Genomic DNA, 25,470 nt, shown 5'->3' on the forward strand with positions numbered 1-25,470 from the left:
CTCAGACCCCCACAGGCCCCTTCCTTCCTTCCTTCCTTTGCCTCAAAATGGAGGGTCAGAGGCACAAAGGGACACCCTTCCTTTTTGCCCAAGGAACCTGGCCTCCTCCTCACTCTGGAGCCTCAGGAGAGAAAGAGAAGCCTCTGTTCAAATGAGGCCTCAGAGAAGGTTCTGGAACATTATTTCCCACAGTCACAAGCAGCACAAAATGGCCACCAGAACACAAAATGGCTGCCTCTGCCTCAGCGCTTGGCAGTTTTCAGTTTGTGACCTTCAGGGAAACCAACATGGAGGATGAAAGGGCCCCAAAGTCGGAAGGGACCCAAACAGGACTTCTAAACCTTAACAAAACCTAAACATTTTCCTGATGCTATTGAAAGGAGGAACCTGATTAATTACAATCAATAGTGAAAGATATCAATATTAATATTAAGAGTGTCCATCGTCCACAACCCAGCTCAGGTCTTGACCGCTCAGGGAGGCCTGTCCAGCTGCAGGTGGCCCTCCGTCCGTCCGTCCGTCCTCCTTTCCTTCTGCATTCCTCCTCTTTCCCCCAGCATCAGCCCCTTTTCCAAGAAGGCTGCATCTGCACTTTAGAAATAAGGCACTTTGACACCGCTTTAACTGCTCAGTGCTGTGGAATCTAATCTAATGAGAGCGATTTTGTATCAAGTGTTTTACAATTTTAATGAGGACTGCAAGAGAAAACAAATTATTTGTAAGGATAAGTATAAGTAGAACAATATATATTTACTTTTTACTTATTAACAGATAATTAAAAAATGAATGAGATAGAAATAAAAGTTTGTCTGGTAGTTTGGAAGCAGCGGATGGTAAATGCGAGTAATAGGTTTGTCTTTAACCTTCAGTGCTATGGAATCCTGGGATTTTACCTTTGGACACTTAGCGTTCTCTGCCAGAGAGCTCTGGTGCCACAACGAACTACAAATCCCAGGATTCCAGAGGATGGGACCAGGAGAGTTAAAGTGGTTTCAAACCGGATTATTTCTGTAGTGCAGATACAGCCAAAGTCGGTTGTAAAATGATAGAAACACCCATGTCAAATTTTTATCCTGTTAAATATGGTTTTGCCTTTTTTGAAATATAAGCAGTTTGTTTTTCTGTTTTACCCTTATTCTTCTTATTTGTGTTTGTTTGTATGTTTGTATGTATCATTCTTGGTAATATGAGATGGTCGGTCTGCCTCCTTCCGTCTTCCCTGAAAATGTATTAATAAGAAAACTGGGGAGACTTTAAAAAATTCCAAAGGAGCTACATTTGGCTTTTTTGGGGGGACAAGCTTCCTCTTAGAAGCCAAATCCCAATGTTTGTGAAGAAGAAGAATAAGGATTGTATTAAAACTATGCTCCCCATTTCTGATCCCTTTTAAAACCCATGTTCCCCAGAAGGAGCAGAGCTGTGTAATAAGAAAACCCTCTTCAGAAAAGAGACACAAAAGACACACAAAGGGACACACTTCCTTCCTTTTGGCCCAAGGAACCTGGCCTCCTTCTGACTCTGGAGCCTCAGGAGAGAAAGAGAGGCCTCTGTTCAACTGAGACTCAGAGAAGGTTCTGGAACATTATTCCCAACAGTCACAAGCAGCACAAAATGGCCGCCAGAACACAAAATGGCTGGCTATGCCTGAGTAGTACATACTCCAAGGAGATATTTACTATAAATAACAAAATATAACTAAAATATAAGTCCTACAAGATATTAAGAATCTTGCAGGTTACAATATTTGTAAGTATATAATGTTCAGTTCATACAAGCTATTAAAGAAATAGACCTAAGTGTCCAATTCTGAGACTAACTTCCAAGATCTGTTCTTTAACTCTCTCTCTTGATCTCCAACCGACACAATTCCCCCAACTGTCTCTTGGTCTCTCAGGCCTTATATCTCCTTCTCACGGAAGCTTCCAGAAGAACCTTCATCTTGCTCTCTGATTGGTCAAGAGAGCCTTCCGTAGCAGTGATGTCATTCTGCATTTGCATAAACCTCCCTTTTCTGCCTGAAGAAGACCTCCATTGACTGGAGCCCAGTCATTACACTTTCCCAAGGCAAGGCTTGCCCCTATTTCCCAATGTTGTTCTTGGGGTCTGCCTTCCAGTTGTTTCCAGGTCTTATGGTGACCTTATGGGAGTCTCTGAAGGGGTTTTCTTGGCAGGTTCCTTCAGAGTGGGTTTCCCATGGCCATCCTCTGAGGCTGAGAGACTGTGACTTATTATTATTGTTGTTGTTGTTGTTGTTTATTTCTATAGCGCTGTAAATGTACACAGTGCTGTACATACAAATGATCAAGTCAATAAAAATAAAACCCGCCAATCTACAAAATATGTATAAAACTATAGGCAATAATATAAAATAGAATTGGTTAAAATAAGCAAGCACCAATTAGAAACATCAACATCAACATGAGAGATGTTTTCGCCATGCTTCTGGGAAGCGAGCGGAGGACACCTCATGTTATGGTGTTATATTGACCCAGGGGTCCCACAAAACATGGCGGAAATGCCCCTCGCATCCCAAGATCACAAAAAGACCCCAGACATTTTTGACCGCTGTGGGTTACAGAGAAGTCCCTGATGCATGGAGCCGTGGGTCATGCTTTGCCCACCACATTTTAACCTGAAAGGGAAGCCCAGGTGGGATGGGGAGAATCTGGTGTCACTTTTAAGGCATGTATTATTTAAGCATGAGCTGTTTTACATCATTTCAAATGTGTATTTTTATTTCTTGCAACGTAGTAGGGCCCAGGGCAGTTCACCAATGCTCCCAGAAAGGGATTTCAGAGAGGACTACTTTGGGTTCTTGGTGGGAAGAAGCAGTTGTATTCCAGGGGCACAAAAGGAAGGTCCCAGAAGGTCCAATGCTTCAGACGGCGACTCCTCCCCAACCGCAGAGGCCCTGCTCCTAGGTCTCTGGCCTCTCAGCCTGGAGAGACACAGCTTCTTTCCAGGGAGCTCTCCATTCGGCCTCCCTCTCTCCTCTCCCAAAATGGAGGACAAAAGAAGGTTCTGGCTACTAGGGTTGCCATGACTCTCTTCCACAAAACTCCAGACGCAAGTCTACAAAAGCATATGCTACAACTTTTTTCACTCAGTTAGTCTCAAAGGTGCTACAAGATCCCTTAGGATACTGATATTCCTGAATAACATGGCTTATGGTTGAATCTGCACTGCAGAATTCATGCAGTTCAACATCGCTTTAACTGCCATTTCTCAGTGCTATGGGATTCTGGGATTTGTAGTCTGTTTTCACACCAGAGCTCACTGAGATTGGCTCACAAACCTACAGATCCCAGATTTCCATAGAATTGACCCATGGTAGTTGGTGTTGAAGTGCACTATTTCTGTAATGCAAATTAAACCTCTGTCTCTGAATCCTAGCCCCTTGGAAGAGACCTTCGAAAGGTGAGTCGAGTCCCCCCTTGACTTTTATGGGGCAGAGAGGAGGGAGGGAAAAAAGCCCCAAACAGCCATGAGACGAAGAGGGATTCCTACTCTAGGGATCATATCCAGAGGTTGCCATGCTGGCTGGACCATACAGCAAACCACAATCACACCCACAATCCACAAAACAGGGATACCTTTAGTGGCCAGCCAAAATGCACAAAATAGATAAAACAAGCTTTTGAAGCTCAACTGGGTTCTTAGTTGGGAAAAAGTGTTAAACATCAAACAGGAGAAAGGTATCACTGTTTTGTGGATTTTGGAGGTTATTATTTGCAGTGTGGCCAAAAAACCTTCTCCTGGATATGCTTTCTAGATTTCAGGATTCTGTACTTTTTAAAACTTTATTGGTAAAAGGGGGGGGAAACATATAGGACCATCAACAATAACACAGATACAATTAAAAGACTTGACAAATACAAATATTCACAAGCGACAAAACTTGTAAAACATACTAAATTACATTGAAACTCACCATACATCCAACCTCAGATTCCACAACAAACAAACTAAAAGACTTCCAAAGTGTATGTTCTTTGCTGCGTCTTTGTTTTCTCTTTATCCATTGTTTGCCCTTCAGTCTTCCTTTCTTTTTTGATATAGTCCAGCACTTTATCCCAGTCTTCTATCAATCTATACATTTTAGTTTTGTTTTGTTTTTGTAAGATCCTTGTGAGTTTATCTGCTTCCAATGCATCAAATAGTCCTAACAGCCTTCCTCTACTTCAAGAACTTTCCTTTGTCTCCATTCTTTTGCTAGGGTCATCCTTGCTGTTTTTGCTAGGGTCATCCTTGCTGTTTTTGCTAGGGTCATCCTTGCTGTTTTTGCTAGGGTCATCCTTGCTGTTGTGTCACACCTTCCCCCGTTAATCACTGGGCAGTGAATCCTATCTTTCCCATGGCTCCCCACATTTCTCCTAACCTGATCCCCATTCGGCCTCTCCCTGTCTCCCTGCTTCCCTTCCTCTGTTCCCTCTGGAACTGCCGCTCTGCTGCCCCTAAAGCAACAGCAATCCATGACCTTTTTCTCTCTAAATCCTTTAACCTCCTCGCTCTCACAGAAACCTGGCTCCCAGCCCATGATACTACAACCTCCGCTGCCCTTTCTTTTGGCGGTCTCTCCTTCACCCACTCCAGCCGCCCTGAGGGTCGAGGAGGAGGGGTTGGTATCTTGCTATCTAACTCCTGCCAGTTCCAAGTTCTATCTTCCCCACCAGTTATCATTCCTCTTCTTTTGAGTTTCATCCTATTAGACTCTTTTCTCCTCTACAGCTCCGTGTTGCAGTTATCTATCGCCCTCCTGGTTCTGCCACCCAGTTCCTCTCAGACTTCGAATCATGGCTGACATTTTTTCTTTCAGACTCAGTCCCCACTTTGATCCTAGGTGACTTTAATATCCACGTTGATGATTCCAATAACCCGACAACATCTCACTTTAACTCTCTCCTGGCTTCTTTTGGCCTCCAACCACACTCCAACTCTTCAACTCATTCTCTTGGTCACTGTCTTGACCTGGTTCTTGCTGCAAACTGCGCCATTTCTGACTACCTGGCACCTGACTTTCCACTTTCTGACCATCATTTAATCTCCTTTCCTCTAGATGGATTAGGGGGGGAAATAGACAACTTAGCTAAAGAGATATCAGGAGTGAAAGTGGAGTTGGAGGAAGTATTAGAAAGAACGGAAAGTCTGGAAAAAAAACAGAAGAATTGGAAAAGGCTCAATTAAGGGAACAACAGAGTAATCTTCTGCAGCAGGTCAGATATAGGGAAAGGGCAATTAAAATTAGGGAAAGTAAAGAAGAACAAGACGAACAAATACATGACAAAATTATACCTATGCTGGGAAAATATGTGGATATTGAGGAGGATTTGATGGAGGCACAGATTGATAAGACATTTAGACTTAGCTCAAAGATAGCAAAGGAAAGGAAATTGGACAGAGACATTACGGTATGTTTTACAAGCTCAAGGATGAGAGAGCAAATATTGTAAATATGAGAAAAAATTGATTGTGGAAGATAGAATAGTGGAAATTTATAAGGATTTACCATTGCAAATAATTAGAAAGAGACAGGAATATAAATTCCTAACAATATTCTTTTGCAGTAAGAATGAGATACTGTACAGATGGGAAATGATAGAAGGAGTGATCTTTAATTAACCATCAGAGGAGATATAGGATAAGTACAATAGAACAATATGAGAGATTAAGCAGAGATAACAGAGAGCAAGAAGAAAGAAATAAAGAAAGGGACAAGAAGGAAGGAGAAAGTGTAAATGGACAAAGAGAAGAAAAGACCCAGAGAAAAGGGCAAGGAAGGAGAGATAATCTAGGGATTAAGGAGGTAAATACTGACAATTTGGGAAACAAAAGCTCAGAAGAGGGTTACTCAGGAGAGATAGGAAAGTCTACATAAAAGACATAAGAACCTCTCTAAAAGGAAAATGGGGCTTAAAATAGTTTCGTGGAATGTAAAAGGAATAAGCCAAGAGAGAAAGAGAAAGCATGTAATGCAGTATCTAGGGAAGAATAATTTTGATTGATTGTGTTTACAGGAAACAAAAATAAAAGATGGAGATATAAAGAAGAAAGATAAAGACGGTAGATTCTTGTGTGTGGAGATTTTGATAGATAATGTTAAATATGTACTGATTAATGTTTATGAGCCATTAGAGAAGAAGGAAACCTTTTACAGAAATTTGGCGGAGGTTATGAGAGAAGTTGATAATGACAAATTAATCTTGACAGGAGATTTCAATGGAGTTCTAAATCCAATTTGGGACAGGAAATCCCAGAAAAAAGTAATTAAGAAAACACAAGGAAAATTACCAAGAGGTTTTTTGTTTTAAAAGAGGAATTTAATTTGTTAGATGTTTGGTCACATTGTAATGGGAACAAAGGAGGGTATACCTTCTATTCAGATGCACATAAATCCTTCTCAAGGTTGGATATGTTTTTCGTGACGAAGCAACTGGTTACTAAAGTGAAAAAAATGGAAATTTGGCCAAGGACGATGTCGGATCATAATATGATGGAGCTGGAATTAAATATAAATTGGGACAAAAATATAGGATGGAGAATGAAAGAGGATATCCTAGATGACGAAGAATTTGTAAATAAGGTAAAGAGAGAGTTAAAGATGGTTTTTAAAGGAAACAGTGGAAAGGAGGTAAAAATGAAGGTTGTATGGGATACTAGTAAGGCATTTGTAAGGGGACTATTTATACAAAGAACAATGGAAATAAAAAATGAGAAAAGCAGAAAGAGGAAAAAATTAGGAATGAATTTAAAATTAGAGAACAAAAACTACAACAAACAAAAGGGGATAAAAATAATGAATGAAATAAAACTATTGAAAGAACAATTGGAGAAAAAAATGACAGAGGAAATAGCTATAAATTTAAGAAGATCAAAGCAAAATCAATTTGAGAATGCTAATAAAATAAGCCGACGGATGGCTAATAGATTAAAGAATGAGAGAGAAAGGAAAATGATAACTAAAATTAAACAAAATAACACAGTCATAACGGAACAAGGGAAAATTAAAAATACTTTCATTACATATTTTGAAAAATTATTTGAGGAAAAAGGTGAGCAGATATATTCAGAAAATCAGTTAATAGAAATAATTGATAAATATAATGAAATAAAATTAAGATCAGAACTATAGTGTTTAGGTCTTCAGCTTCCAGGACTGGGTGCAGTTAGCATATCAACTGAAGGAGATAATAGGCACTCCTCGCCGTCACATGTATCTGAGCTGACCTCTGGAGTGATGGATCCAGGAGCATCCCCCAAACTACTAACACAGTCCTTTAGGGAAAGTGTGACCCCTTATACAGGTGGATCACACGTGTCAAACCTCCATACCTGGATTAGGATCTCCAGCATTACGCAGCTCTGTCTTATCTGGATTCAGCTTCATTCTGTTTTTTTCTCACCCAGCCCATTAATTCTTCAAGACATTCATTCAGAGGGGAGATGCCTTTCTTAGTTGACGCTGAAGTCCGGGACATGGAGAGATATATCTAGGATTCCTCAGCATACTGATAACACCCCATGCCATGTCTCCAGATGATCTCTCCCAGCAGCTTCATGTTTATGTGTCCTAAGGAACATCAGATTTAAGCTCCCTCTTAGAGGACCAACTATCCCCAAGAATCTCCATCTAGAATCTGCCCAAGAGATAGGACCAGAACCACTGCAATGCATTGCCTTCTCGTCCCCAGTTCCTTCAGACGTTCAAGAAAGATGCCATGGTTGATGGTATCGAAGGACCCTGAGAGATCCAAAAGCACCACCAGGGTTGCACTTCCCCTGTCCATACTCAAGCGGAGATAATCTACTAAGGCGACCATAACAGTCTCGACTCCGTATCCCATCCTGAAGCCAATTTGAAATGGGTCTAGATAATCTGTTTCATCCAAGACCACGTGGAGTTGAAGAGCAACAGCTTTCTCAATCACCTTGTTTAGAAATGGAAGATGGGAGACCGGTCTGTATTTGTTCATGTCCAAGGGATTTAGGGAGGGCTTTTTCAGAAGCGGCTGTACCACCGCTTCATTTATGGAAGATGGAAAATAGCCCTCCCTCAGAGATGCATCTATGATATATCTCAGGTGAGTCCTAAGTGCATCTCCTCCTTGGATGACTAGCCATGAAGGGCAAGGGTTGAGAGGGAAAGTTGTCTTCTTCACACTTCCAAGGAGCTTGTCCATGTCTTCCGTACTCACAGATTTAAATTGATCCAGGATGATCCCATTCACAGAGTCACTGGACACCTCACCTATAGCATCAGCAATAATGTCAGCATCCAAGTTGGCTCTTATCTGAGAGATTTTATTTGCAAAATGGTCATTTAAAGCATCACAGTGAGCTGTGGAAGGCTCTAATAATGGGTTCTCGGGGGAAGTGCCTGAGTCAGGTCCCAGATTCCCCCCTCCTCCCCCCAAGACCCCAGAGAAAACTCCCCCCCCCCACCAAATAATGTTGTTTCCAATGCTATTGAAGCCAAATCTTCTCCAAATGAGGCATCAGAAGGGAGGGCCTCTCCTCTGCCCCACTTTCCAGGATGGAGGGGGCTCCTCAAAGCCCTTTTTATCTTTGGACCCCCCTCCATGGTCATGCCTGTCTCCAATGGTCCCCCTTCCCTCTCTTCTCATGATAACCCCCAAGTACCAGGGCCCCAAGGAATCCCCTGAGGAGGGGCAGGGAAGGAAAGAGGGAGAGGAGACCTGGCAGGCACCCTGGGTTTTGGTTGGGGAGAGAAGAGGGGATTCCTTCTTCTTATAATCCCCAAGCCCCCCTCCCCCCGAAGACATTCCAGCCATTCCTCTGAACAAAGAATGGTTTCCCCCCATTTCCATCCTTCCTTCCCTCAGAACAGAGTGTGAGGGCAGCAATGGCTTTAGGGCTGAGACTGTGCATGCGCCCATACATCCAAAGACCCCTTCTGATCATGTGCAGGGATCACCAGGGCTTTACTGCTCCTGCTGTTTATTCCATTGGCGGCCTTTGAGGGAAGGGAAGGAGTGTGCCGGGGGTTCAGCGACCTCCCCTTCCTTCCTTATTTTGAGGACACTTCGAAGAGGTCACAATGGAGCCCAGGAAAGGCAAGAAAGGAAGGCTCTGCATTGGAAATAAAGTCTATGTATACTGTATGTATGTAGATATAATACACACAAACACACACAAACACACATATATACATATATATATAAATGTATGTGTGTTTGCCTCTGCTGTTCTAATAGCTGGGAATGGAGATGATGGCTGAGGAGAGAAGAAAGGGTAAATTTTGGGCAAATGCAGAACTTCTGTACACCAATGAGTCCAGTCTGTTGAAACAACAAAGAATTTTATTGAGAACACATAGTCAGAAATTCAGTGTTTACATCAGAACTGCCCACTCCAATCCAAACAATACATTAAAACCCCCAAACCTAAAACTCCACCCTCTTAAATCCTAGCCCCCACCTTCAATTCCCACAGTCTATGCCCCACAGGTAACAAGTCCCCCTTTGCCAATCCCAGAAACTAGCCACCTTCCTGTTAATATCAGCCTCCACTTTCTTCAGCCAACATCCCACAAATTCCAAACGCTATCATTCCCAAAACTATTCTAACCAACTGCAACAAATCCCAGCCCCCCATTTAGCTAACTTTTACCACGAACCACAATCCCCAGCCAAAGTTACAACCCGAAACAATTATCTATCCTATTAGCAATTAAAACCTAAATCTAACAAAATACAATTTTAAAAATTAAACAGACATATGGACAGAAAAACAAAATCACAAGGGCCTTTTCTTAGCACAGCAAGACTGCAAATATATTTTTTGTATTCCTTATTTACAAAAATAATGTTAGTTCACTGCTGGCATTTGTATGGCTTCTGTCCAGTGTGGACTCTCTGATGTGTCACTAGGAATGACTTCATATAAAAACATTTGCCACAATGCTGGCATTTGTATGGCTTCTCTCCTGTATGGACTCTCTGATGTGTCACTAGGTCTGACTTCTGAGAAAGACATTTCCCACAATGCTGGCATTTGTATGGCTTCTCTCCTGTGTGGACTCTCTGGTGTGTCACTAGGACTGACTTCATATAAAAACATTTCCCACAATGCTGGCATTTGTATGGCTTCTCTCCTGTGTGGAATCTGTGATGCATCACTAGGTTTGACTTCCAAGAAAAACCTTTCCCACAATGCTGGCATTTGTAAGGCTTCTGCCTGGTGTGGACCCTCTGATGCATGACTACGATTGACTTGTACGCAAAATATTTCCCACAATGCTGGCATTTATGTGACTTCTTTCCTGTGTGGATTCTCTCATGACTCAAATATTTTTCTGTAAAGAAGCACAGTGACAGATAAGACTGAAAATCAGCGTTAAGAGAGGAGGGTGTTACCCATGATTTAGCCCTCATTAACCCCTCCTTATTAGAGATTAAATTAAGAGAGTTTCTGTTAGTAACCCAAGGATGACCGTACTACTTATGCCCCTAAATCCATGGAACAATTGTATCCTTATTTATAGGAGTTAACAAAGAAGAGATTGGAGGGGGACTTAAGGGAATCACTGGAAGCAGATAGTCAGAAAAAGGAATGTTGCAGAAATATTCTATTAAACATGTGGAGAAATAGTTTGATTGGCAAGTGGCATTATATCCTGTGAGACTGCCATAAAGTCCTGAGTCAGAGACCAAGGCATGATGGAAGGTAACTGCAGAGGTCCCTTCATGCTGTGTGGCACCAGGAGATGACTCACAACCAATACAGTATACAGCTCACATGTGGATTGGTGTGGATTAGAGTGGTGTGTACAAGGGATGGTGAAGTTGATGGAAGTCGGAGAGGAGAGCTTGCAAATAATTGTATTATTAGGAGCAGGTAACTGTTAAAGTTGCCAGATATTGTGCATCTGCGATTATTTGTAGCAGATTTTTTTTGGAACAGATGTAGAAACACCCATGTAATATCTTGAAATAATTATGACCAAGAGTCAGGCTATTACATTTTTATACAACTTCCATTTTGGAATTAATAGGATTGTATACGGTGTTTTCTGCACTATATCCATTTGACTGTTCTGTTTTATATGAATCATTTTAGGAGTTTGAAGTTAATGAGTGGGTTGCCACTATAAACACTATAAACACGCCATGTGCAGCTTGTATTCTGCTTGAAATGTTATATAACTCAGCTTGGGAGATACTCGATTAGGATACAACTTTCTAAGCAACCGTGCCAAAGCTACTATTTTAAGTCTATATTTCTCAAAGTTATTTGGGACAATTTTTACCTGCCAGGTTTAGGATTTCATTTTATGGATTGATGTTTACCCTTATTGCTACAATACAAATTACTTCTTGTGATGCTTTGTGTGTTTTTCAGCTAGGCGATCCTGGCTTTGCTCCTGCCTTCCCCTCCTGGATCCCAGAGGCCTGATCCCCTTCCTTTTCTCCTTTCACTCTCCAACCTTCCCTATTGCCCATCTGCACTGCTTTACCATTTCATCTTCAGCATCTCTTCCCTGCTTTTCTGTTTTTCACATTGCCTCCATCTCTCTATCACAGACACACACCCACAGAGTGTGATGCACAAAAGGGACACTTTGAGGCTCATTTCTTGAGAAAGGCAAGACAATCAATATACAACTAATGCATTAGGAAAGGCAGAACAAGGAGTCTGGGACCTGGTTTCTGATGTTAGTGAGGGTCAAGTGTGAGGGATGAGCCTTAAAACAACCTTAAGGCATCTCTAAGACAGAGATGGACTACTGTTCGGAAGTGGGGTGGTCACATTGGACCCCAGGAGGTCTCAGGGGAAACCCCAAATTGTGTTGCCTAAAAATATGGTTTAATGTTTTGCCCCTCAATATCCCACAGCATCCCTTTGTGGAAGTGGAGGCCATTTTGCCACTGTTGGGCCCTCTCTGATCCATTGCAGGGCCAAGGGAGGCCTTTTTCCCATGAAGCCTCTCCAGAGCCCCAAAAGGCTGGAAGAGGGGCCACAAAAGCCAGGAAACTTGCTCAGAAATGGGCTGAGGACCATTTAGGGGCAAAAAACATTCATCTCCATGGCTCCTTCCCACAACATTCCAGAATTGGCAGTTTAGGATTGGATATTGAGAATCCTTACAAAGTGGAGAACAATAGTGCCTCACTAAAACTAGAAATTCCAAGATTCCACAGGAAGTTGTTATGACAATTAAATTACGTGTGAAAGCGAACTAGGAATGGTAGTAGAGCACAAGTTGAACATGTGTCAACAGTGTGATGCAGCAGCTAAAAAGGCCAATGTGATCCTAGGCTGTATCAATAGGAATATAGTGTCAAGATCAAGGGAAGTAATAGTTCCACTCTATTCTGTTTTGGTCAGGGCTCACTTGCAATGATTCTGTGTCCAGTTCTGGGCACCACAATTCAAACAGATGTTGAGAAACTGGAGCATGTCCAGAGGAAGGAAACCCAAATGGTGAATGGTCTGGAAACCATGCTCTCTGAGGAATGACTTAGGGAGCTGGGTATGTTTAGCTTGGAGAAGAGAAGGTTAAGAGTGGATATGACAGCCCTGTTCAAGTATTTGAAGAGATACTGAGTATGCAGCAAGCTTGCTTTCTGCTGCTCTAGAACAAAGGACTCAGAACAATGGACGCAAGTGTTAGGAAGGATCGAATCAGGGGAATTTAATTAGCTCAAATTTACAAGAGGCGTGTCCTAACAACGCACGCAGCGGATTGGGTCCCTATGTGTATACCAGAGGTCATATAGACCAACCCCAAGAAACAGAGATTGCAATGTCAATGAGTTGCAAATAAAATATAAACATTTATTAAAGCCACACAACCAAAAAGGGATCACACACGCACATGCACATTCAATGCTAAAGCAAGGGAGCGGAAGAGTTGGGGGTAAAGGAGAAAGGATAGAGGCACCGTTGAAATATTTACCTTAGGAGTCTTCTCCAAGCGACAGATGTGAGGGATGCTCGTAAGTGAATACGGCAGCGGGGAACAGAAAGCAAGCGGCAACCGCGATGGCTAGGAGCTAAGTTCCAGCGGGCTAAGCTAACAAGAGGCCCGAAAGAGACAGTGGGCTTTGGCTTGCCCAAGTGATTTCAGCAGGGCACAGTGCCCAAGAGAGCTCCGGAGCGATTGCTCGACAGAGTTGAGGTTTGGAACTGTAGCTCACAAAGCCCAAAGGAGGGCTGGAATCTGGGTCTTATTTATACTGCGAAACGTATCCTCAGGCTATAGCTACCTGTGGAACAAAGGTCTTCATGGCTATCTATTGACTAAGACTAAAGTTAAACAATGGATACACAAAAGGGTCTGCCACTTCTTTGGGAGAAGACTACTATGTAGATGGCTGGGTACTTAATACCATCAATAGGTGAGGCAAACTTCCTTTGCCTGCGACAACGGCAACTCCCAGAACTGGTTTTAAAGGTTTAAATCTACCTTTCTGCTTTAGCCATGGCCTGCTAGGCTTCTCTGGCTACGTGGTCAGCTCGCTTTTGGGATAATGGCGGCTGTGATGGGGTCAGTCAGGGGTCATGATTTTTGATCGCTTGGTACCCAAAATTTATATAAATCCAAACTCGATCACACAAGCCACAGGAAAAAAGGTTCCACCAAAATATTAGGAGGAACCTCCTGACAATAAGAGCTATTCAACAGTGGAATATACTCCATCTAGAGCATGGTGGCATCGCATTATGGTTGTTATTATTATTATTAATTTCAAATTAATGGACATGGAACAATGGATGCAAGCCACAGGGACAAGAGATTCCACTTAAGCTTTAGGAGGAACTTCCTGATAGTAAGAGCTCTTCAAAAGTGGAATATACTCCCTCAGAGTTTGGTGGAGTCTCTTTCTTTGGAGGTCTTTAAACAGAGGCTGGATAGCCATCTCTTGGGGGTGCTTTGAATGTGTATTCCTGCATGGCAGAATATTGAACCGGATGGTCCTTGTGGTCTATTTCAACTCTTTGATTTTATAATTCTAAAGTGGAATCATAGCACTCTGACAGTGAATTATGAAAGGGCCCTCAGTCTTCAAAGGAAGTGAAATGGATTCAGGTTCCTTACCCACAGAGGCTACATTTCCATAATTCTCCATCATCACATAACTGTACATCAGTCTCTGTTTCTTCGTTAACAGTTTCCATTCCTCCTCAGTGAAATATACAGCCACATCTGCAAAGGTCACCTGCAATAGAAAATAGCCCTGATCCAGAGAGTGACTAAACAAAAGGGGAGGAAAGCACATGGTGCATTGCAAATATTATTTCAACACTTCAGAATTCAGTCCAGGAAATAAACTTTAAATTCTGCAAGAAAGCAAAAAGCTACAGCCATTGACATCCAGTTTGTCTCGAATCCTTTCAATATAATATACAATATGATAAACAATATAATTTCGGCCATTTCTGGAATATTATTGTTTGATTAAGATACTGACTATCCCAACATGTATATTAGTTTTCATTTAGCCATATTTCACCTAATTTCAGAGGCAAATTTCATTTTTAAAAAACAGTTCTGGGGAGTACTCTGGGCTTGAGGGCCACTGGGCCCACCCTCAATTTAAGTCCAGAGATATTCTTCCATATCATCCAGCATTTCACAGATGGGGAAAGCAACACACATGTGGACAAACAACACCAGAAGTGGGTCAAGATGGCCAAAGTTGTTAATGATAAAGATCACACAAGCGAGAAAGGGTACAGCATTTTGCTTTTGGCTCAGACTCCTGGCAAGGGCAAGGCCCTGCCCCCTTCTCTCCTCCCCTCTCCCCTCTCCCCTCTTTTGAATTGATGGGATGCACACATCTTTTGAACTTGGAACACATTTTGCAGCAACTGAACGGACCTGAGGAGAAAGGAGGAAATGGGAGGAGGAGAGTGAAATAGGACATTTCCTAAGCCCCTGAAAAAATGAGGAGACAGAGGATTAACCAGGACTCTCTCTGCCAAACTGGGACAGTATCTTCTCCGCTTGCTTTCATGATCCAGCCCAGACACAGATGAAAATAACAGTCAGGATGGCAACTTACCAAAGAGCTGTTAACCCTCGGTAGCCTCTTTCTGTTGGAGCCCAGCTCCGTCTGCTTGGCCTTTGTGTTGGCCATCAGGTGGGCAGGGGGATCCTGGTGGCCCTGCACTTTGGTCACTTCCAGCAAACAATGTCCCAACGCTGTGTACAAGGGGATCGTGATGAAGTTCCTGAGAAAAGAGACCAGGGTAAGGCTTGCAAGAAAGCCTGCAGCAGTCAAAGACACAGAGAAGAGCATCCTGCTGATGACATATGCAGGTAACATATGCCTCCTTTGGGCCGATGTAGAGGTGAGCATCCCCTTCCTCCCTCTGCACCAAACAAAACCCCCTGGACCTAGCACAGACTCACTGCAGCTCCCCTACACAACAGTTACTCCATGCCTCGTGAGAGTAGCTGGGGATCAGGGGATGGGGAATTGGAAAGGGTCCTGACTATGCCCTCATAGCTGGATGTGAAATGAGTGCATTATCTGCTGAAACCTGCAGAGGTCCACAATGCCCTCAGAGGAAGATTTCTTCATTTTGCTTCTGACTACAGAAACACAACTGGATGCTTCTCTAATACCTCACACCAACACTCTCACCAGGCATGGAATGGCCATGCGGGATGCCTTCCACAACTGTATGGTAGGACCTGGGTCAGTGAATGGCCAGTTGTAGTCTGATTCCACTCGGAGCAACACTGGAGCATAGAGGGTTTTGCTGGGTCAGGCTGTCTGGCCTGGTGGTTCCTCATTCTCCCAATGGCCAAACCGGCAGAACTCTCTATGCTCCAGTGTTGCTCTGGGTGGAAAGGGTCTACAAATGGTCCTTCCCCAGGGAGGCCCCTGGTCAAGAAGGGCAGGAAAGGAGCTCTCTCTTCTCAGGTTGCTCCCCTTCCATGGGATCCAGCCCTTCTCCCAGGATCAGGGGGCACCAGAGGATTGAGCTGATGGAAAGGGAGCACCCAATTCCCATGGCAGTCTTCTGCATGCAGAGAAGTCACAATTCTGATAGTGTCTTTGCCCATGTGGAGAGTGCCCATTTTCCATACTGTTGCCTGTCCATCTTGTCTTGGGAATATCCTGTTCCAGCCACATGCAGACCTAAATCCTAGCCTGTATCCTATGCCTAGTGCTAATCAGAGTAGAATCACTGAATCAGATGGATTTATCTATATGTCGACTCACCAGTCACTTATGGATTCAGTGGGTCTACTCTCTAGAGTTAACCAACAGGATTCAGGACTCCTCAGATTTTTAAATGCAGGAATGCAAATTTTTCATGCTGTGTCATCATCACTGATGAGAATTTGACTTCTCTTTCACACAGAGGAGGAGGGGGAGCACCTGCTCTATGTCCCAGGTGGAGAAGCTCTAGCTCTTGGGCATGATCTTACAGATCTAATCCATGTCCTCCCATCATCATGGCCTCCTTCCCATTTAGACACTGGTCAAAATAATTATTTCATTTTTGCAAATGAGACTATTTCTCTAAGCTTAACTGCTGTGTTTGTCTATGTCAGTCATAGCAGGATCAAGAAGTGTGTACTTGCTCCCTCTGCTTGCTAAAGCCACATAGAAATTGAGGCATGTACATTTGTGTGCATTGTTTCTGAATGGATCTATTGTTAAAATCACAATTTCTTCATTTTTCCTTGAATATTTTTAAAAAAGATGCACACTGCTGAATATGTTGCACATGATATAAGAAATATCTATAAATGTATAGCTTTATGACTTGAATATTGCACCCTGGATTATTCTCATTTGGGGTAAGTGAAGACTTATATAAATTCATTTTATAAACCCAGTGAAACTAATATTTCACAAAGTTCTAGTAAACAACACATACACACACAGTTCCCATAAAAAGGACTCACTTGCGCACTGTGTGTCTGAGGTCTGGAAATCTCCCTTCCACCTTCTGGGAAGACAATGCTGTTAGAGAGCGAATTTGGGGCTTTATGCCTGCAAAGCATGGGCTCACTCTCTCAGCTGCAACCCTTCCATACAATCCTGGACTGATGCATTTAAACAAAGTCCTCCTTCAGCTCCAGGAATAAAGGCCTACCTTCAGTACAAAGACAGCCCCAGAAAGGCCTCTTCTGCAGTCCTTTATGGCCGGAGCTTCCCTGGGTCAGAGGCTGTCTCCTCAGCCGTAGAGAAGGGTTGCTCTGAGTGCGAAGGAGGAGGAGGTCCAAGGGTTGAGGGAGGGAAGGCAATGGGAAAAGGTCAGTGCCAATGGCCATGGAGGGCAGAAGGTGACAATGCCTAGGAAACTCCTCTGAGTCCCAGCCATTCTAGGAATGAGTGGCAGGAGTGAGTCCAGGGGCTGAGGGGGTCTCCTTTCCCAAAGGGGGAGGCAAGGACCGGTGGACCCTGCCCAGCTAGGGCCCAAAGGGAGGGTCTCTTTCCCCACCTCTCTCTCCCAGCCCCCAAAGCCCAGCCTCCCACTGGCCCTGGGTCCCCTGCCTCCTTTCCTCAGACCCCCACAGGCCCCTTCCTTCCTTCCTTCCTTCCTTCCTTCCTTCCTTCCTTCCTTCCTTTGCCACAAAATGGAGGTACAAAGGGACACACTTCCTTCTTTTTGGCCCAATGAGCCTGGCCTCCTTCTTGCTCTGGAGCCTCAGGGAGAGAAAGAAGAGCCTCTTGGTTCAACTCAGAAAAGGTTCCGGAACATTATTCCCAACAGTCACAAGCAGCACAAAATTGCCGCTGGAACACAAAATGGCCGCCTCTGCCTCAGCGCTTGGCAGTTTGAGACCTTGAGAAAACCTAAAATGGGGGATGAAAGGGCCCCAAAGTTGGAAGGGACCCCAAACAGGATTTCTGATCCTAAAGAAAAGTTTTCCTGATCGCACCCGATGGCTGTGAGAACACAGAAAAGTTCCCAAACAGGATTTGCAAACCTTAACATCACCTAAACATTTTCCTGATGCTATTGAAAGGAGGAACCTGATCCCCTCCTTAATTACAATCAATAGTGGAAGATATTAATATTGATATTAAGAATGCCCATCGTCCATAACCCAGCTCAGGTCTGTCCGTCCATCCGTCCTCCCTTCCTTCTGCATTCGTCCTCTTTTCCCCAGCATCAGCCCCTTTCCCAAGAAGGCAACATCCGCACTATAGAAATAAGGCACTTTGACACCGCTTAAACCAATCAGTGCTATGGAATCCTGGGATTTTACCTTTGGACACGTAGCCTTCTCTGCCAGAGAGCTCTCATGCCACAACAAACTACAAATTCCAGGATTCTATAGGATGGAGTCAGAAGAGTTAACACACTTTAGAACTGGATTATTTCTGTAGTGCAGATACAGCCTGAGTCGGTTGTAAAAGCATCAAAGTTGATTTTTTATCCTGTTAAAAATGGTTTTGCTTTTTAAAAATATAAGCAGTTTGTTTTTCTGTCTAATCCTTATTCTTGTTGTTCTTGTTTGTTTGTATGTTTATTTGTTTCATTCTTGGTAATATGAGTTATTGTGGCCTGTCTCCTTCCTTCTTGTCTGAAAATCTATTAATTAGGAAACTGGGGAGACTTTTAAAACCTCCCAAAGGAGCCACTTTTGGCCTTTTTCAGGGGAGAAGCCTCCTCTTAGAAGCCAAAGCCCAATGTTTGTGAAGAAGAAGAAGAATAAGGCTTGTATTAACCTCAGAGAAGGTTCCGGAACATTATTCCCCACAGTCACAAGCAGCACAAAATGGCCACCAGAACACAAAATGGCTGCTGGAACACTAAAGTCCCCCAGAACACAAGGAGGCAGGGACTGGTATTCCAGCCAATCAGGGCCAGGGATGGTGGGAGGGACTGGGATTCCAGCCAATCAGGGCAAGGGAGGGAGGGAGGGACTGGGATTCCAGCCAATCAGGGCCAGGGATGGTGGGAGGGACTGAAATTCCAACCAATGGCAGCCCTCAGAGTGTCCTCAGGTGACTTCTTCTGTTCCTAGAAGAGCATTGAACCCATGGCTTTGAGACAGGGCTTGATGCAGTGATGCTCCTGGTGAAGGCAGTTGGTTTGGAGCCATCATGAAAGGAAGCCATTCCTAATGCCTGAATAGTGGTCTTCCTATATCTATTCCCAGGGAAGGGAAGAGGGCCCTGGAGTGTTCTCTGCCTTGGATCCAAGGAGAACTTGGCCTCCAGACAGACTAGAAATCAAACACAGACATAAATCAATGGATAATAAAGGCTGCCCTAGACTTCTGTCACTTCAGTGAAGCAGATGGGAAGACCTCCAGGGAAGAGCCTCCATTGCTAAACACAGTCTCCATCAAGGAGAAATCTAGAGGATCAGGGACCAAGATTGCAGCCTGGTCTTTCCCTCTCTCTCCATTCATGGAGATCCAGGGAGCCATGGAAAAGGGAGGGGAGGATATCCCAAAGTATCCCACTCTGTTGATATTCTGAAGGGATCCAATCGTATTTGGATGATCCGTGTTCTTCCTCCCCTTTTGCTCAGTCAGTCTCTTTCCAGACGTGGAAGTCTTCTTCTCTGAGGAGGAAGAGCCACTCTTGGGTCTGTAATTTTTGTAGAATGAGGTGATGATGGGAACCTATGAAAGTGTGTCCTCTTTGGGTAAGGAACTTGGACCCATTGCCCTTCCTACAGAATAGGGGTGTGTTCTTGTATGCTAGATAGCATGGCTCTATGATTCCACTTTAATTATCATAGCAACATCGTCTGAAATCTTGGGATTTGCAGCCCATTGAGCTACTGGATCTCTCTAGTTAAGAGTTATAAATACTGCTTCCTTGGCTGCCAATCCAAGGATTTCCCAGGAAGGAACCATGTCAGTTAATGTTTTTGGCCCCAAAAGTTCCTCAGTATATCCTTCAGCAAGTTTACAGGGTTTTTTTGGTCCCTGTTTTTCTATGCTCTGGAGAAGCTTCCAATGTCCTCTTGGGGAAAAGGCCTCCCTTGGCCCTACTACAAGCGCTCAGAGTGGTCCCAACAGTGAGAAAACTGCCTCTACTTCCCCTAAGGGAAGTGGGGGGTATTCAGTTATTTCAATGGGAGGTACCTCTGAGATCCCTGGGGCCCAATGTGGCTGCCCACCCCTATTTTGAACATGTCCCCAGGCTGTTTCAAGGCTCCTCCCTTAAGCCCTACCCTGACCATAACTGGAGTCTAATTCCAAGCCCCCTTCTCCAGCCTTTCCTATGGACTCATTTATCTATGCATTACCCTACCTTTCTCACCAAATGGGACTGAAAGTGTCTCTATCCTGCCCCATACTTTCTCAGTGTGTCTAAGAGAGAGAATGGCATGGAAGAGATGCTGAAGGTGAAAGGCTTTATCAGTGCAGATGGAGAAAAGAGCAGGTGGGAAAGTTTGAGAGAGGAGGGAGAAATGGAAGGGGATCAGGGATCTGGAAGCCAGGGAAGGAGGGAAGGAGCAGAGCAAAGATGTCTGGCTCTGTTTGGACAGAACCCAGCTTGGAATTCTGGGAAAGTGCATAATGGAGGCGCCTCAGGTATTGTGAGGCAGCTGCGAACCTAAAAAACGTTAACAACCGCTACAATTAAACTTGTGTGACCCAGGTCAAGTTGTTGTTTTCAGACATTTTAAGGGGTTCCATTGCAGCCATGATGACTGATCTCTATGAAGGGACACCCAAACTCCTTTGTTTCTCATATTTGTTTTCCTAGCTGAACTTGCTTAGCTACATTGTAGATTGTGAGGCCTCTCCTCTCTTAATGCTGAGTTTAGCCTTCTCTGTCTTTGGCCTTCTTTCTTGAAGAATTTGAGACTCATGAAAGAATGGAGACTGGGGAGAAACCATACAAATGCCAGCAGTGTGGAAAATGCTTTGCTCAGAAGACACACCTTGTGTTGCATAAGAGTCCACACAGGAGAGAAGCCATAGATATGCCAGCAGAGTGGAAAACACCTTGTAGACAAATCAAACCTTATGGTTCATCACAGAGTCCACACAAGAGAGAAAACATACAAACGCCAGGAGTGTGGCAAGTGTTTTAATTCAGGTACCAACCTTACACATCACCAAAGCATTCATATAGGAAAGAAGCCATAGAAATGTAAGACTGTGTTGAACAATTTTCTCAGAATTCACGCTTTTAGAGGCCTCAAAATCAACATTAGAGAGAAAGTGTAGAAATGTTAATGGTCGAAAATACATTTTGGAAAACAAACCTTCATACACTTTGTTGTATTTTGTAAAGTTCTATTATGATCTTTATTTATGCTACTTCTGCTTCAAGGTTTTTGGTTTGAAAGCACCTTGCCTTTACAGGAACATTCAATAAACCTTTGCATTATTTGGAGAGTTCTCATTCTTCATTGCATATCTAGAATCTGTGAAGGATAGCATTAATTATGGAAGCATCAACATTAGTGTTAATGAAGTGCTGCCAGAATTCAACTGTTTGCAACCATAAAAGGGGATGCTGAAGATGCATTTCTATCTCCTTTCTAGCCCTTCATTGAAACACACAACATTCGCTAACTCTCAAGTCAAATCCTGATTTCCCTCCTTTTCCCCAGGACCTCTTAACTCCCTATTGTTGTTTTTAAAACTGAGTAGTTTTGTTATATGTGTTATTTCATTTTTGATTTGATTGTAATAAAGTTATTGATTGATTATTTCTGTTCTTCTCCTGTAACGTGTGTGTTTTCTTGTTCTTCTTCCATGGGACAGTAGGGATGCATATATCAGGGCCTGGCATTGAGCTTCCAGTTTTCAGGGATCATCTTCAGGAAGAAGATGAGGGAGCCTCTTCTCCATTTTGAAGGAAGCCCAACTCCAGGCAAGAGGAAAGGGTCCTGTGCAAATATCCATTTCAGCTGCTAGAGCAGTAGCTTATTATAATTTGCAAGGCTTGATTCATTGGTTGCTTCAACTAACAAAGATTGTAGGGTCTATGGATTTGCTCAGTTTCCTGCTTTCTCCTAGTTGTGGTGGTACAAGGGCTCACCTCTCTACTCTGCAACCACCATCTGGCTAGAAACAAGGAGGGTAAACTGAATGTGCTTTATCATGTCTCCCAAAGTGAGGAAGAATAGTTCTCTCATTTCCCCTCGATCTGGGAACAGACCTTAAAAATTTCTCTCTTCATTTCCACGCAGGAAAGTACGTATATTGAGTAGATTTGAATGACAAGCTGTGAGCTGCTGTGGTTATTAATTTATGCATTTGGCTGAATGAGATCGCTAGAGGCCCTGCCCCAGGTCCTAGGCTTTAGCTCACAAACCTCAGGACCTGGGACAATCCTGAATTCACAACCCTACAAGAGAGACGGAGGGACACCAGAAAGTAGACAATCAAAGTCCTATACATATCCAATTGTAGCAGTTTGGTGCCATGTTAATGCCTGTGGATCCATCCTACAGAAACCTGGGAATGGGTTGTTTTAGAATTGGATGCTTGGTATAGAGCCCCATGCAGTCCTTCATGAGAGTTGCTATATAATTCTAAGTACCTGAAAGATGAAATCCCAGGATTCTGTGGGACTGAGTCCTTTAAGTTTCATGGTGTCAAAGTGCTAGGTTTGGGCAATGGAGATACAACCCAGGTGCCAAAAATGATCCATAGCAATTCTGGACAGACTCATTCAGTCTCTGTCTCTATTGGTGGAGGGCTATTTACACCAAGAAACCCATGGATCTTGAAAGGATCTCCAGTTTATTAATTTTATTTATATACATCCATCCTTTCTCCCAATATAGGGACTCAGGGTGGCTAACAATACATTTAATACAGTACAAATTCAAAACAATGCAAAGGGATTAACATTGTATTTGGGGGGGAAATTAAACCTTTTATATAGTTGCACCTTGAAATTAGTAAATTGTATCAAAAACCATATACAAACCTTGATCTCTGAATTGCATAGCAGTTCAAATCTTATCTCTCATTTTGCTTAGGATCCAGCCCTTGAGGCATCAGCATTTCCAGAAAGGAGAGAAAGTGGAAGTGTGAAATACTTTTTGTTTGGAGGAAGTGTCTATCCAGATTATGTCCTGTAAAACTATTAGAGCCCCTTTGATGCTGTTTTTGATTCAGAGCATATGATTTTAAGGCATCTTGCACTTCTGTCTCCATCCAATAAACCTTTGAATTCTTTCAAGCATTCTGTTTTCCTGGCTGCCCATCCCAAGAGTATGAAACATAGCACCAGTCATGGAGATTCAGTCTTTTTCTTAGTAGAGATACAGAGCGACACCCCAGGATCCCCACTCCTGGCATAAGACCTGGCCCAGTTCATTACAGATATTTGACGTACTTGATGTTAGAGCCATACTGGGAGGTTTTGGGAGTCCCTGTCCCTCCAAAAGTAACTTTCCCAAGAGCAGTCTAGGTCTCCCTTCCAAAGACCAGCACTGGATGGAGAAGGAGGCCTTGGGAAGCAGAGGAGAGCTTGGCTTGACCCCCAAGGACTCTCCCTTGAAGGTTTCCATCTCTCTAGGAAACGGAGGAGCCTGGGAGGGAGACTGAGGACTAGGGCATGCTGGGAAAAGCTTCAGGGGGAGCTTATGGGAGCAAATGTGGGACTTTGCTTTCTCCCCCCAATTACTTTCCTGCTCTCTTTTGACAGGCTTGGACACAACACAAGGTAAGTTCAATGGTGGAAAAGATTGCAAAAGCCATCTTCCCTATATGTTCCATGCTCACCTCCATGGCACCTTAGGAACAAGCAAATTTCCATTGAGGGCAGCACAATCAAAAAACAAAATCCAAAATGGGGAGTGGTCTTTGAGATCCTGATGGTCCTCTGAGAGGAAAATGCCAGCCCCTGAAACCAATCCTGGCCAGCTTTTGGGAAAGTGCCCTCAAGGTTTAGTCCAAACGGCTCTCAGCCCCTCACAGACTGTCCCTTCCCTGAGTCTTGCTCTCCTGGAGGCTCAGAGGAGATTCTGGGGGGCCTGGGAACCTCCCCTTCTTAGGGACCCAGAGATCCAGGTTCAGCTGACAAATGGCCATTTGTCCATGAGGAGCCCCCCGTTCCCTGCTCTGTCCTGGCACATGCCTTAGGAAACCTCTTCCATGGAAATTTGGGAGCCCCGAATCTTAGTGGAAATGGGAACCTCTGGAATACTCCTATTCTTCCCATCCAAGAAAGAAGGGATAGTTGTGAATCTCTTCCAAGGAAAAGAGGGGTTGCTGTTGTTGTTGTTGTTGTTGTTGTAATAACAGGGCTCCAGTCAATGAAGGTCTTCTTCAGGCAGTAAAGGGAGGTTTATGCAAATGCAGAGTGACATCACTGCTACGGAAGGCTCTCTTGACCAATCAGAGAGCAAGATAAAGGTCCTTCTGGAAGTTTCCGTGAGAAGGAGATATAAAGCCTGAGAGACCAAGAGACAGTTGGGGGAATTGTGTCGGTTGGAGATCGAGAGAGAGAGAGTTAAAGAGTGGATCTTGGAAGTCAGTCTCAGAATTGGACGCTTAGGTCTATTTTTTAATAGCTTGTATGAATTGAATATTATATACTTACAAATATTGTACCTGCAAGATTCTTAATATCTTGTAGGACTTATGTTTTACTTATATTTTGTTAACTATAATAAATACCTCCTTAGAGTATCTACTACTCAACGCTCCTTTTACACATGTCTTGGATCGGTTGATGCTTGGGAAGATCAGTAAAGAAGTAGAAATAAGATTCCTTATCTGGTCCCAGTGTAGGTTAAGGGAAGTCCTTTTATAATTCACTGGATGATGGCATAGAGATTTAAGGAATTTAAGGGTCTGCTGAGCTAAGAGCCATAATGTCTAAATGTCTAATTAACAATTTGTAATCCACTCTGATAGCCTTTTGGCTGAAGAGAGGGGTATAAAATATTATTATTATTATTATTATTATTATTATTATTATTATTATTACAGGGCCACAGTTTGGCTGCTTGGACCACCGGAGATCATCACAGAGAGTCAGTTGGAAAAGCCCATCTCACTCCAGAAAATAAAGGTACTTGAGGAGTTTGCACTCTACGTCTTTCTGTAGTAATAGCTACAAAACTTATAATAGCATTTGGGACATTTAGTCTTTTAAAAGCAAATATGGCAATTTAAATGCTGCTTTAAAACCTCTTTCCATCTGCCAGCTTTGCGCTGGTTTTGGGGGGAAATGAGAAAGTGTTGGGAGGGAGGGACTGCCAACAGAATTAGGAGATGCATTGCAGGCTATGGACAGTTTGCGGCCAAGAAAGGTCCAAAACACACGGCAGCAATAGTCCATTTTGAGAGCGCTTCAACTGCCCTGGCCCAGTGCTAGGGAATCCTGGGAACTGGAGTTTATTGTGGCACCAGAGCCCTTTGACAGAGAAGGCGCAATGTCTCACAAAACTACATTTCCCAGAATTCCATTTTGGGTTCTGGAGGCTATTTTGTGCTTCCTGTGACTGTGAGGAATAATGTTCCAGAACCTTCTCTGAGGCCTCAGTTGAACAGAGGCTTCTCTTTCTCTCCTGAGGCTCCAGAGTCAGAAGGAGGCCAGG

The 25,470-nt window shown here is 43.4% G+C and overlaps 1 protein-coding gene across 1 annotated transcript in view; it reads left to right on the forward strand.

The window, feature by feature from the left end:
* LOC149301590 (putative zinc finger protein 75C) overlaps positions 1-25,470 on the forward strand; it is a 328,503-nt gene that overhangs the window by 139,252 nt on the left and 163,781 nt on the right. The gene's annotated exons all lie outside the window — the stretch shown is intronic.

Source organism: Sceloporus occidentalis, unplaced genomic scaffold (genome assembly GCF_023333645.1).
Source record: "Sceloporus occidentalis isolate IW3139 unplaced genomic scaffold, rSceOcc1.0.p SCAF_21, whole genome shotgun sequence".
Taxonomy (NCBI): domain Eukaryota; kingdom Metazoa; phylum Chordata; class Lepidosauria; order Squamata; family Phrynosomatidae; genus Sceloporus; species Sceloporus occidentalis.